Raw genomic sequence first — 13,443 nt, 5'->3', positions numbered from 1 at the left:
GCTACATATAGTACAGGAGTAGTAGTCTGAATAACCCCAGTTTACTGAACCTGAGTCCAAGCATGGGTCCTTGATCTGCAGTAAATCTCTAAGGGAGAGAAAAAAGGGGAAAACTAGCACAGGCTGTAAAATACATGTGTGCGTACATATAGAAAAGTTGGGAAGCATATAGATCAGAGTGTTAAAAGTGGTCTATCTCTAAATGTGGTATAAATATAAAGTATTCTTAATTTTTGGAAATTGTGCTTCTTTTACATAATCTTAAAGCATGTGCTGTCTTGAATTTATCAGGGAAACAACCAGGATCCTTTGAGTTTACTATGAAAGGCAAAACATGTTTTTTTCAGGAATAGTCTCCCATTCCTAGGCCACAACCAAGAAAACTGCTTTGGGGAGAAGGTTCAGACCTTACCAAGGGGTTAGGCTCTGGACTAAAGATTGGTTCTTCATATTTTGAAGCCTTAGTGGAAAGAACAAAAGCCAACAAAAACTGTTAAAAGTAGTCATCAGGTCTAATGAGAAATGATGTACAGATATTTTTGTTATAAAAAAAAAAGGTAAACTGAGACTTCTACTTTGGAATGTGGAGTAAAATAAAATGGGTCTCAGAAGTTAAAATGCTTCTAAGGTCAGAAGTGTCAAATTGAACAGAGTATCAGAAATACACTAAAGCTTCTATCACTAATAATTTCTCTCATTATTGACCTAAATTTGAATGGAATACTTTGTAATTACCAAAATTCTATCTTTATAACCGAAACCTTTTGGAATAGAAATAGAAGAAAAAGAGAAAGTCAGTTTTTGTTTTTAATTTTTTTCTAAGAATCTGTATCTGATTTCCATCTCTAACAGCAGGGAGTTGCTATGAATCAGAAAAACAAATATAGAAGTTGTTAATTAAAACCTATACTTAAAATGTTTTTCAGGGGCACCTGGGTGGTTAAGTGTCCACCAGTTAAGTGTCAGACTTCGGCTCAAGTCATGATCTCATGGTTCATGAGTTCAAGCCCCACATTGGGCTCTGTGCTGACAGCTCAGAGTCTGAATCCTGCTTCAGATTCTGTCTCCTTCTCTCTCTGACCCTCCCCCACTCACACTCTGTCTCTGTCTATCAAAAATAACTAAACGTTGAGGTGCGCCTGGGTGGCGCAGTCGGTTAAGCATCCGACTTCAGCCAGGTCACGATCTTGCGGTCCGTGAGTTCGAGCCCCGCGTCAGGCTCTGGGCTGATGGCTCAGAGCCTGGAGCCTGTTTCCGATTCTCTCTCCCTCTCTCTCTGACCCTCCCCCGTTTATGCTCTGTCTCTCCCTGTCCCAAAAATAAATAAACGTTGAAAAAAAAAATTTTTTTTTTTAAAAATAACTAAACGTTGAAAAAAAATTTTTAAGTGTTTTCCAAAAATGAAGGTTTTTTATTTGCTTATACACTTGCCAGATTAGATGTCATGATTAAATTGTACAATGATTAGATTTCATTAAGCAGATTACTAATTACTACATATGCATATGTGTATGTATATAAAGAAAATTCCTGCTGGCATAATTTCCCATATTGAAATATGCTTGAGGATTAACTTTTCCTTTACATTAAAAAAAAAAATTACTAACCTATATAACATGTGGATGGAAAATATGGGGAAAGGGAAAGGGACAAGGAAGAGGGCAAATCCAATCAACAAAGACTCAAAGCATTCAAGACCTGATTTGTTTAATGATTGAAAAAGACTACACTCCCATGGCTTTATATATAGTTCAAGGCATTATGTAACAGTCTAAAGCATAATTTTATTTTTTAAAAGATTTATTTTTAAGTAATCTCTACACCCAATGTGGGGCTCAAACTCACAACCCTGAGACCAAGAGTCACATGTTCCACCAACTGAGCCAGCCAGATACCCTTAAAGCATAATTTTAAATAAAAGTTTCTAAAACTTTTAAGTTATCACAGAATTCTAAGAATTATGGGATCTGTGGCTCCAGGATCACCTCAAGGCAGAATCTTTCAACCTACTGAATGGGAGAAGATATTGCAAAAGACATATCTGATAAAGGGTTAATATCCAAAATATGTAAAGAACTGCCACACCTCAACACCCCCAAAAAACAAATAATCCAATCAAAAAACGGGCAGAAGACATGAACAGATATTTCTCCAAAGATATATAGATGGCCAACAGACACATGAAAAGATGTTCAACATCACTCATCATCAGGGAAATGCAAATCAAAACCACAGTGAGAGATCAGTTCACACCTGTCAGAATAGCTAAAATAAAAAACTCAAGAAACAGCAAGTTTGGTAAGGACGTAGAGAAAAAGGAACACTTATGCAGTCTTGGTGGGAATGCAAACTGGTGCAGCCACTGTGGAAAATAGTATAGAGGTTCCTCAACAAGTTAAAACTAGAACTACCTTACGATCCAGTAATTGCACTACTGAATATTTACCCAAAGAATACAAAACATTAATTCAAGGAGATATATTCACCCCGATGTTTATTGTAGCATTATTTACAATAGCCAAACTATGGAATCAGCCCAAGTGTCCACTGATAAATGAATAAAGAATAAGTGATATATATACACATACACACACATACATAATGGAATACTATTGGGCAATTAAAAAGAATGAAATCTAGCCATTTCCAACAATATAGATAGAGCTAGAGAGTATCTAGTGAAATAAGCCAGTCAGAGAAAGACAAATACCGTATGATTTCACTCATATGTATTATTTAAGAAACAAAAAAAATGAACAAAGGAAAAAGGAAGACAGAGAGAAACCAAAAAACACTTAACCACAGAGAGCAAACAGAGGGGATGTGGGGGGATAGGTGAAATATGTGAAGGGGATTAAGAGTACCCTTATCTTTATGAGCACTGAGTAATATATGGAACTGTTGAATCACTGTATTTTACACCTGAAAGTAATATAAAACTATAGGTTAACTACACTGGAACTAAAAAAAAAAAAAAAAAAAAAATCTTTACTCTAGGAGACTTTTAACTTGTTTATGAAATGGAAATTCTTAAACAGATGTGGTGGTTTTTAATTTGATATTTTAGTTCTGCTTAAAGTTTAACCAACATAATCTCAAAGACCATTTAACAATGTTTTCTTTTCAAGACAGCAGTTTTAGCTATGGCTTCCTGTTATACCTTGAGGTCCACTATTTATTAAAATCATCAAAATGGGGCACCTGGGTGGCTCAGTCGGTTAAGTGTGCAACTCTTGATTTCAGCTCAAGTCATGATCTCTCCATTTGTGAGATGGAGTCCCAAGTCGGGCTCTGTGCTGACAGCATGGAGGCTGCTAGGGATTCTCTCTCTATTGCACTTTCCCTCTCTCAAAATAAATAAATAAACTTTTTAAAAATATAAAATAAAATCATCGAACTGTATCAACAATAAGTGGTTCCTGCTTTTAAGTAACTTACATTTTAATAAGATACCAAAGAGGGTGCTTCCAATCAATGATATGATAAACTCAGCTAAATTTTCAAAACTGTTTGCAAACCACAATTGTTAAACACAGGTATAACTAAAATTTAAATTCTATAAATGTACCACTAAATAAATTATTAAAAATACATACTAAAAAACCATAACTTCCTAGTTATTTTACTATATATTACTATTATATATGCTCTTGAGATCTATCATATGTACATAGTGAAAATACTGTATCATATGCTACTACTGTGCATGTCCTTCCAAATCCACTTTCAATGACATCATGCTGGTAGTTTGAAATCGGTCAAGGTGTAAATATTTACACCAGGGAAACTGGCAAATGCTAAAAATCAGGATTTCCCGCCTCTTCCTCCCCCTAGCTGCTATGTATACTTACTTCTGCTTTAAAAAGATTTTTTAAAATTCCCACCCCCACCTTGAGTAATGTACCCACATTTCTATTTGAAAAATATTTCAGAAGTTACACAGAATTGTAAACAGACTTTCAAAGACAGGGGGAGGAGGGAATGGGGAGTTATCATTCAATGGGTACAGAGTTTCAGTTAGGAAAAATGAAGAAGTTCTGGAAATGCATGGTGGTAATGGTTATGCAACAATAAGAATGTACTTAATACCACTGAACTGTAAACTTAAAATTGATAAAATGGTAAATTTTGTTATATATATTTTATCACAATTAAAAACTTTTTAAAAGAAAAAGCTTGAAAGTAGAATGGGAAAACAGCTTGAAAGTAGAATGTAATCCTCTATGAAGAATTGAACAGAATATTTTGTGATAATACACAGGGCAAGTATTTACTCATTAGTGAATCAGTGGGCTAGGGAATAAGCAGGGAACAAAAAAGAAAAGGATACCAATGCAATTGTTCAAGATTCACTGATTTGAACTCTTCATTTTATAAATGAAGAAATAGTCTAGGGGCGCCTGGGTGGCTCAGTGGGTTATCGCCCAACTTTGGCTCATGTGATGATCTCACAGTTCTGTTTGTGAGTCCGAGCCCCAGGATGGGGATCTCAGCTGTCAGCACAAAGCCTGCTTCAGATCCTCTATCCCCCAATCTCTCTGCCCCTCCCCTGCTCAGGTGCGCACATATGTGTGCTCTCTCTCTCAAAAATAAACATTTAAAAATTAAAAAATCTAAGTGATTTGCCTCTAGTTGTATTTTCATTAGTATGTTTTTTAAGCAGTTGAACCAAAGTCTATATGTGATATACATAACATTAAAGCCAATAAAGTCACATAGATGGGGGACAAATGTAAAGACTTTACCTAAAGTTAAAGTTTGGGTTTTTTTCAGTTTCAAATCTATCACTGGTTAGCCTATTAAAAAACTCCCTCTGGGGGCGCCTGGGTGGCGCAGTCGGTTAAGCGTCCGACTTCAGCCAGGTCACGATCTCGCGGTCCGGGAGTTCGAGCCCCGCGTCGGGCTCTGGGCTGATGGCTCAGAGCCTGGAGCCTGTTTCCGATTCTGTGTCTCCCTCTCTCTCTGCCCCTCCCCCGTTCATGCTCTGTCTCTCTCTGTCCCAAAAATAAATAAAAACGTTGAAAAAAAAAATTAAAAAAAAAAAACAAAAAAAAACAAAAAACAAAAACTCCCTCTGGAGGCACCTGGGTGGCTCAGTTAATTAAGTGTCGGTACTCTTGCTTTTGGTTCAGGTCATGATCTCACAGTTCGTGGGCCCCACCCTGACAGCACAGAGCCTGCTTGGGATTCTCTCTCTCCCTCTCTCCGCCCCTGCCCTGCTCGTGCTCACTTGCTCTCTCAAAATAAATAAACTTAAAAAAAATAATAAATAAATAAAATAAATTTATAAAAATTCCCTCTGAACACAATCTAGTCGTATGGTCCAGGAAAAAGAAAAGGATTGAGATACATGGTAAAAGTTCTAACCCTGTTATCCCTAACAAGCTATGTGGCCCTAAGTAAGTCTTCCATCTCTCTGGGTCTCTTCTATTAAATGAGAGAGTTGGAAATCTAAGGTCCCCTTCAACACTATCATTCTATTATTTCATAATTCTACAAATAAACCCTTTTAATTTATCAAAATGTTAAAATTTAGAAGATAAATTTCCTCCTAAGACATTAAAAATCAACATTTGAGTTTCAGATTTAAGGTTTATATTAAGAATTAGCTTCTACTATTTGTTTTCTTCCTAAACAAAGATGAATGTTGCTTCAGTTTCAGCTACATAGTTTCTGCAACCTGCCCATTGTTCTTCCAAACACCAAAACCCTATAAGCAATATTGCACTACTCAGAGCTATTTACACAGCAGAGACAATATCGATAGGGTTCTAGGATCTGGTCATAAAAGGAAAACTTTTTAGTCACATGGTAGGAAATTTCCTGACCAATTAATATAGTCTCCAAAATTCATTAGTGTCTGTTTAATGGAGCAAATTGATACTGCTAAACATCATTCACTAGCCCTTGTCAGTTTTAAATTAGTCTCTTAAAGCCTTGTAAACAGTGAGGTTACTCTTTACACTCCACTTTAGCCAAAAGGCTGAGAAGCAATGTGAGGTTACTCTTTATTTACCTTTAAGTGATGTTATTCTTAGGAACATTATAATATTTAAAATAAAAAATTAGTGCTTTAAAGAAAAAACACACAAGACATTCATATTTTCAGAAGCCAGTTTTCTTCTAAATCAGAAACAAAAATAAATGGAAATTTTTATACCCATCCTGAGAGTGATAAATAAAATATGCAATTTAGCTGGGAAAAGTCCATTGAGATCAATATTAAAGCCCCAAAGACAGCCAAATTACATTCTGTCATTTGAATATCCTTGGAAACAGACTGGGACTATAAGGAAGATACTTAAAAAAATGGAAAAAGGAATAGTTTAGGAAATAACTTTGAATTTTACAATATGCTACAAATTTCATAAACATAATATTGTTATACTAGTTTTATTATAATTGGCTTAAGGCTTTAAAGTAAATGGCACACTGTATTACATACCACTCAACTGCAAGGAGGAAAGAACTGCAGACCAAGTTAAAAAAACTTCCTTTTACAAACAACCTATAGATTCTTACTGCCACAATAGAGCTCCCTTTTAAAAGGACCAGTGCTGTAAAAAAGCAAACACATCGGCTTATGAGTTTGTCTCAACAGCATCAAATCACAGGAAAAGGAAGAAATACAGCAGTCTTGTCTGAGATGAGAGGAGTTGGTAGAGGTACATTCTAGACTCAGTAGCTAGGCTTAAAAATACATTTTACAGGGGCACCTGGGTAGTGCAGTCGGTTGAGCATCCGACTTCAGCTGGGGTCATGAGCTCATGGTTCATGAGTTCAAGCCTGGCATCAGGCTCTGTGCTGACAGCTCAGAGCCTGGAGCCTGCTTCAGATTCTGTCTCCCTCTCTCTCTCTGCCCCCCCCCCCCCTCACTCTCTCTGTCTCTCTCTCAAAAATAAACATTAAAACTTTTAAAAAAAGAAATACATTTAACTTAGAAACATTATTTAATGGGAGAACTGGGCATTGTAATACTTCCAGATCTAGGTTATATTATCAACCAAAGAATCCAATATTTTTTGTTTTGGGTTGTTTTTTTTTTTTTCCCAAAGAATCTAATACTTAATGAATGCACCCCTCTCTCCAATGCAGATTTTGAAACACCTTTATCTACCCTCATTTTCTTTTATTCATGGCTCCAGCTTACCATTTCATTTATTATATTATAATCATTTGCTCAGTGGCATCACCACTTGATTTCAAATGTCTTGATGGAAAAAGCCCTGTCTTCCTTTTTATATCCCTGAGTTTTTATATACAACCAAATGTTCAATGACAAAAAGGAAGATGAAAGAACATTCATTACTTTGAAAGAACAAACAGCGTGGGAACCCAACCACCATCTAAAGCCTATTTTAAGAAGAAATATTTGAAGTTCTCAACAAGTTGAGGGCTACCTCTAATGTATAGAAAATCACAATTGTTTTTTGTATATTTCTGCTGGAGACTTGATTATCCAGTCTCTTCCAAATAGAACAAACACATGCCAATGCATGTCTAAAACTGATAAGCACTAATATGCACAAGCACCAGGTTGCAGACATGTTATTTCCAGCAAATAGTAACATCAAAGCAGAAGAAAGACAGCAGAAGCTCCAAGTTCATCAGGTTCTAATATGTAGGCTTATAATTATTACCATTATTATTATTATTATTATTACTGTTATTGTACTACCCTACAATTATTAGGGTAGTACACATACGCAAGCCCTTGCCTATAAAAGATTGGTTTTATCAGTTGAAGGTAGTCTATTTAACTTTTTCAAAGCTTTCAGAATCCTAGATTATTTGTGTTAAGTGTTCTATGGACACATAATGGACTACAGGGCCAGATTTTCAAAATATATTTAACAAACTTGGTTTAGAAAAACAATAGTCCAAAAGATATACCTACAAAAAAATACCTATTTTACCTATGTCTTAATAGTCATAGAATTGAAGGGTGTTTTTCATTTCATATATCTGTCTTCTAATAAATTACAATGAACATATATTACATGCATAAAAATTATTTAAAGCAGTTTTTTTTTTAGAGAGAGAGCATGCACATGAGCAGGGGAGGGGGCAGAGGGAGAGAGAGAGAGAGAGAGAGAGAGAGAGAGAGAGAGAATCTTTAAGCAGGCTCCATGCTGAGTGGGGAGCCTAATGCAGGGCTCAATCCTATGACCCTGTGATCATGACCTGAGCCTAAATCAAGACTTGGACACAACCAACTGAGCCACCCAGGTGCCCCAAAAGCAAAATTTTTTTGCGTTTAAGGGCATTCTGTACTAAGTCACTCTTTACTTAAAGATCATTGGGGTGAGGCACCTGGGTGGCACAGTTGGTTGAGCATCCGACTTCAGCTCAGGTCATGATCTCAGTTTGTGAGTTCGAGTCCTGCTTGCTCAGAGCCTGGAGCCTGCTTCAGACTCTATGTCTCCCCCTCTCTCTGCCCCTCCCATGTTCATGCTCTGTCTCTCTGTCTCTCAATAATAAATAAACGTTAAAAAAAAAATCATTGGGTTGCGGACTTCAAGCTGTATTACAAAGCTGTAATCATCAAGACAGTATGGTACTGGCACAAGAAAAGGCACTCAGATCAATGGAACAGAATAGAGAACCCAGAAATGGACCCACAAACATATGGCCAACTCATCTTTGACAAAGCAGGAAAGAATATCCAATAGAATAAAGACAGTCTCTTCAGCAAGTGGTGCTGGGAAACTGGACAATGACATGCAGAAAAATAAACCTGGACCACTTTCTTACACCATACACAAAAATAAACTCAAAATGGATGAAAGACTTAAACCTAAGACAGGAAGCCATTAAAATCCTAGAGGAGAAAGCAGGCAAAAACGTCTTTGACCTGGCCTCAGCAACTTCTTACTCAACAGGTCTCCAGAGGCAAGGGACAACTAAAACAAAAATGAACTCTTGGGACCTCATCAAAATAAAAAGCTTCTGCACAGCAAAGGAAACAACCAACAAAACTAAAAGGCAACCGATGGAATGGGAGAGGATATTTACAAACGACATATCAGGTAAAGGGTTAGTATCCAAAATCTAGAAAGAACTTATCAAACTCAACACCCAAAAAGCAAATAATCCAGTGAAGAAATGGGCAAAAGACATGAATAGACACTTCTCCAAAGAAGACATCCAGATGGCCAACTTACACATGAAAAAATGTTCCACATCACTCATTGTCAGGGGAATACAAATCAAAACCACACTGAGGTACCACCTCACACCTGTCAGAATGGCTAACATTAACCACTCAGGACAACAGATGCTGGTGAGGATGCAGAGAAAGAGGATTTCTTTTGCACTGCTGGTGGGAATGCAAACTGGTGCAGCCACTCTGGAAAACAGTATGGAGGTTCCTCAAAAAATTAAAAATAGAACTACCCTACAACCCAGCAATTGCACTACTAGGTATTTATCCAAGGGATACAGGTATGCTGTTTCAAAGGGACACATACACCCCAATGTTTATAGCAGCTCTATCAATAATAGTCAAAGTATGGAAAGAACCCAAATGTCCATTGATGGATGAATGGATAAAGAAAATGTGGTACACACACACACACACACACACACACACACACACACACACACACAATGGAGTATTACTCAACAATGAAAAAGAATGAAATCCTGCCATTCACAACTATGTGGATGGAACTAGAGGGTATTATGCTAAATGAAATTAGTCAGTCAGAGAAAGACAAATATCATATGACTTCACTCATATGAGGACTTGAAGATACAAAACAGATGAACATAAGGGAAGGGAAGCAAAAATAATATAAAAACAGGAAGGGGGACAAAAACATAAGAGACTCTTAAATATGGAAAACAGAGGGTACTGGAGGGGTTGTGGGGGGGGGGGGTTAAATGGATATGGGACTAAATGGATAAGGGACATTAAGGAATCTACTCCTGGGGTGCCTGGGTGGCTCAGCCGGTTGAGCGTCCAACTTCAGCTCAGGTTATGATCTCACGGTTCGTGGGTCCAAACCCCACATCGGGCTCTGTGCTGACAGCTCAAAGCCTGGAGCCTGTTTTGGATTCTATGTCTCCCTCTCTCTCTTTGACCCTCCACCACTCATGCTGTCTCCCTCTGTCTCAAAAATAAAATAAATAAATAAATAAACATTAAAAAAAAAAAAAAAGGAATCTACTCCTGAAATCATTGTTGCCCTATATGCTAACTTAGATGTAAATAAAAAAATAATAATAAATCAAATTAAATGGAAAAAAAAAAATCATCGGGGTTGGGGCACCTGGCTAGATCAGTTGGTAGGGTGTGACTCTTGATCTCGGGGTTATAGGTTTGAGCTTCATGTTGGATAGAGAGTACTTAAAAATAAAATCTTTATTTAAAAAAAGAAAAGATCATTGGGGTCTCCAATGCCTGTAGAATTGATCCCAACTTTTAGTACAATTTTTCACAAGATGACAATAATATGCTCTTCATCAGTGCCTCACATCTTACAACCTCAGCCACACTGAATTCATCATGCTAAATATCCACGCTGTTTTTTAAAATCACTGATTTCTGGGGTGCCTGGGTGGCTCAGTCATTCAAGCGTCCAACTCCTGATTTCAACTGCAACTTGGCTGGAATCTGGTGCTCTAGGTTAGGCTGAGTTTGGTGGCTCTCATTGCAGTTCTATTGCCAGGTGTCTCTCATACTCTTTGAACCAGAAGATAATTCTTCTCATGGAGATAACAGGGTTAGCAGAAATACACAAAGCCTTTCAAATTCAGAGTTGGCACACTGTCCACTCTATCCATATGTCACTGGCCACAGCACATCCAGAAGCAGGGAAATGTACTTTGCCCATCACAGGCACAATCTTCCAGTTACAAAATAAGTAAGTCAGGGGTATGTAATGTACAGTATGGTGACTATAGTTAATATTGTATCGTATGTTCGAAAGTTGATGAGAGTAGATCTTAAAGCCTTGTGAAAAATTTAAATAAGTAAAAAAGTAGAAAAATATATAACTATGTGTGGTAATGGAGTTTAACTGTGATCATTTCACAATATATACACATACTGAATCACTATTTTGTACATCTGAAGTTAATATAATGATATATGTCAATTATATCTCAACAAAAACCACAATAGAATATGGATCCACAGAAGAGTAAAGAATTGGGGTGAATCATTCACTTCACTAGAATACTACTATTTTCTTTGGGGGAAAGAAAAAACCAGAGTAGGTCACTGTGGTACATGTAAATGATAGACATGGTATTCTTACAAGAATATTCAGATAAACATTCCTTTCGGTTATTTTTTTTAGACTTCTCGTTTATGCTATCTTACATGAAATAAACAGGGCAATGAAGCATGTAGAACACAAAAATCAATACACAATGACAGAATCAGAAGTTAAATTTCAAAAAAAAAAAGGCTAGGGGCGCCTGGGTGGCGCAGTCGGTTAAGCGTCCGACTTCAGCCAGGTCACAATCTCGCGGTCCGCGTCAGGCTCTGGGCTGATGGCTCGGAGCCTGGAGCCTGTTTCCGATTCTGTGTCTCCTTCTCTCTCTGCCCCTCCCCCGTTCATGCTCTGTCTCTCTCTGTCCCAAAAATAAATAAAAAAGTTGAAAAAAAAAAAAAAAGGTTAAATTTCCCTATAGTTTACCCCAAACCTGAAATGTATGTATATAAAGATTTTTTTAATTAAAGAACATAGGTTCATGATTACCACAGAACATAAATATATAAAATGTTTAGGAACATAATAAAGAAAAACTGTGGTAGAAGTTTTCAACTTAAATTAGCTACAATATTGATATAATAGGTTCTTCATCTCAACCTTACTGCTCCCCTTCTCAACACTGCTGACCCACTGGTAGTTTCCCCCAGTCGGGTAACACCTCTCATCTCTAGCCTTTCACATGCACTGCTTCCTTTGCCAGGAACATTTTACCGTTTCCTTCACTGGCTAATACCAGCTCATCGCTGAAGTCTCAGATTAAATTTCACCTCTAACAAGAAACCTTCCCCAGATTAGGTGCCTCTTTTCTTTTCTTTTTTTTTTTTTTTAATAAATTTTCTCCTGTGCTTTCTTTCCTTTTTTTTTTTTAATTTTATTTATTTATGTAATCTCTACAACCAACAACGTGGAGCTCAAACTCACACCCCCAAGATTAAGTGTTGCAGGCTCCTCTGACTGAGACAGCCAGGTGCCCTTAGGTACCTCCTTCCAATGTGCCCCCCATAGAACCTGGTATTTACTTGTCCCATCATGGCATCTGTCTCAATGTATTTAATTTCTCTGTCTCTCAGATAAGTTTCATAACATGTTAATATGTTATACTTTAGTACTAGCCTGCCCTAGTAACACTTACTGAAAGTATGAAGTACTATCATTTACAATTAGGCAGATTAAGTGGAGAAAGGAGGAATTTATAAAAGTTACAAAACTCTCACATTTCCTAACAAAAATAAATTGTTCTAATAATGTAGGCATATTTTACAATCAGTCACTACATGAAAATCTTTTTTTTTTTTAAGTTTTTATTTAAGTAATCTCTGCACGCAAAATGGGGCTCAATCATGACCCTGAGATCAAGACTCACCCATTCCTGGGACTGAGCCAGCCAGCCACTCCTTACTAAATGAAAATCTTAGCAAAAACTGAGATTATTTCCTCATTGATAAAATGAGAACAAAAACATTGAGTCAAAGAATCAAGGATTCCTTACTAAATGAAAATCTTAGCAAAAACTGAGATTATTTCCTCATTGATAAAATGAGAACAAAAACATTGAGTCAAAGAATCAAGTCAAACAATCAAAGTTTTAAAGTGTTACATACTGGGGCACCTGGGTGGCTCAGTCGGCTGAACATCCAACTTCGGTTCACGTCATGATCTCTAATTCGTGAGTTCGAGCCCCACATCAGGCTCGCTGCTGTCAGCACAGAGCCTGCGTTGGATCCTCTGTCTCTCTCTCTCTTTATCTCTCTCTCTCTGCCCCTCCCCTGCTTGCATGCGCAAGCTCACTTACACTGTCTCTCTCGAAAATAAACTTTTAAAAAAAAAAAAAGAAATCTTTTAAAAAATAAAAAAACAAATAAATACATAAATAAAATGTTATATATTGAATTCTCTCACTCTCCCTTTTTCTCTGCTCCTCCTGCTCTCTTTTTCTCTCTCTCTAAATAAATAAACTTGAAAAAAATTCTAAAATGTTATATATTAAGACAAATTAGAAGTATAACCTTTTTAAAATCTAATTGAAGGGGCGCCTGGGTGGCTTAGTTAAGCATCAATTAATGCTTAATCATTAATCAATTAATGCTCAATTAAGCATCCTACTCTTGTTCGCAGCTCAAGTTATGATTTCACAGTTCATGGGTTCAAGAGCCAAGTTGGGCTCTGAGCTGACATCAAGGAGCCTGCTTGGGATTCTCTCTCTCTCTCTCTCTCTCTC

At 37.0% G+C, this 13,443-nt stretch overlaps 1 protein-coding gene across 3 annotated transcripts in view; it reads right to left on the bottom strand.

Annotated features, from left to right (window-relative positions):
- The window catches only part of SKA2 (spindle and kinetochore associated complex subunit 2), a 48,127-nt gene that overhangs the window by 25,166 nt on the left and 9,518 nt on the right, over window positions 1-13,443 (bottom strand). The gene's annotated exons all lie outside the window — the stretch shown is intronic.

This window comes from Herpailurus yagouaroundi, unplaced genomic scaffold (genome assembly GCF_014898765.1).
Source record: "Herpailurus yagouaroundi ecotype Mexico unplaced genomic scaffold, PumYag 189, whole genome shotgun sequence".
NCBI classification, from domain to species: Eukaryota; Metazoa; Chordata; class Mammalia; order Carnivora; family Felidae; genus Herpailurus; species Herpailurus yagouaroundi.
Note: the sequence above shows the minus strand (reverse complement) of the source record. Positions and strands in the feature narration are given on the sequence as shown.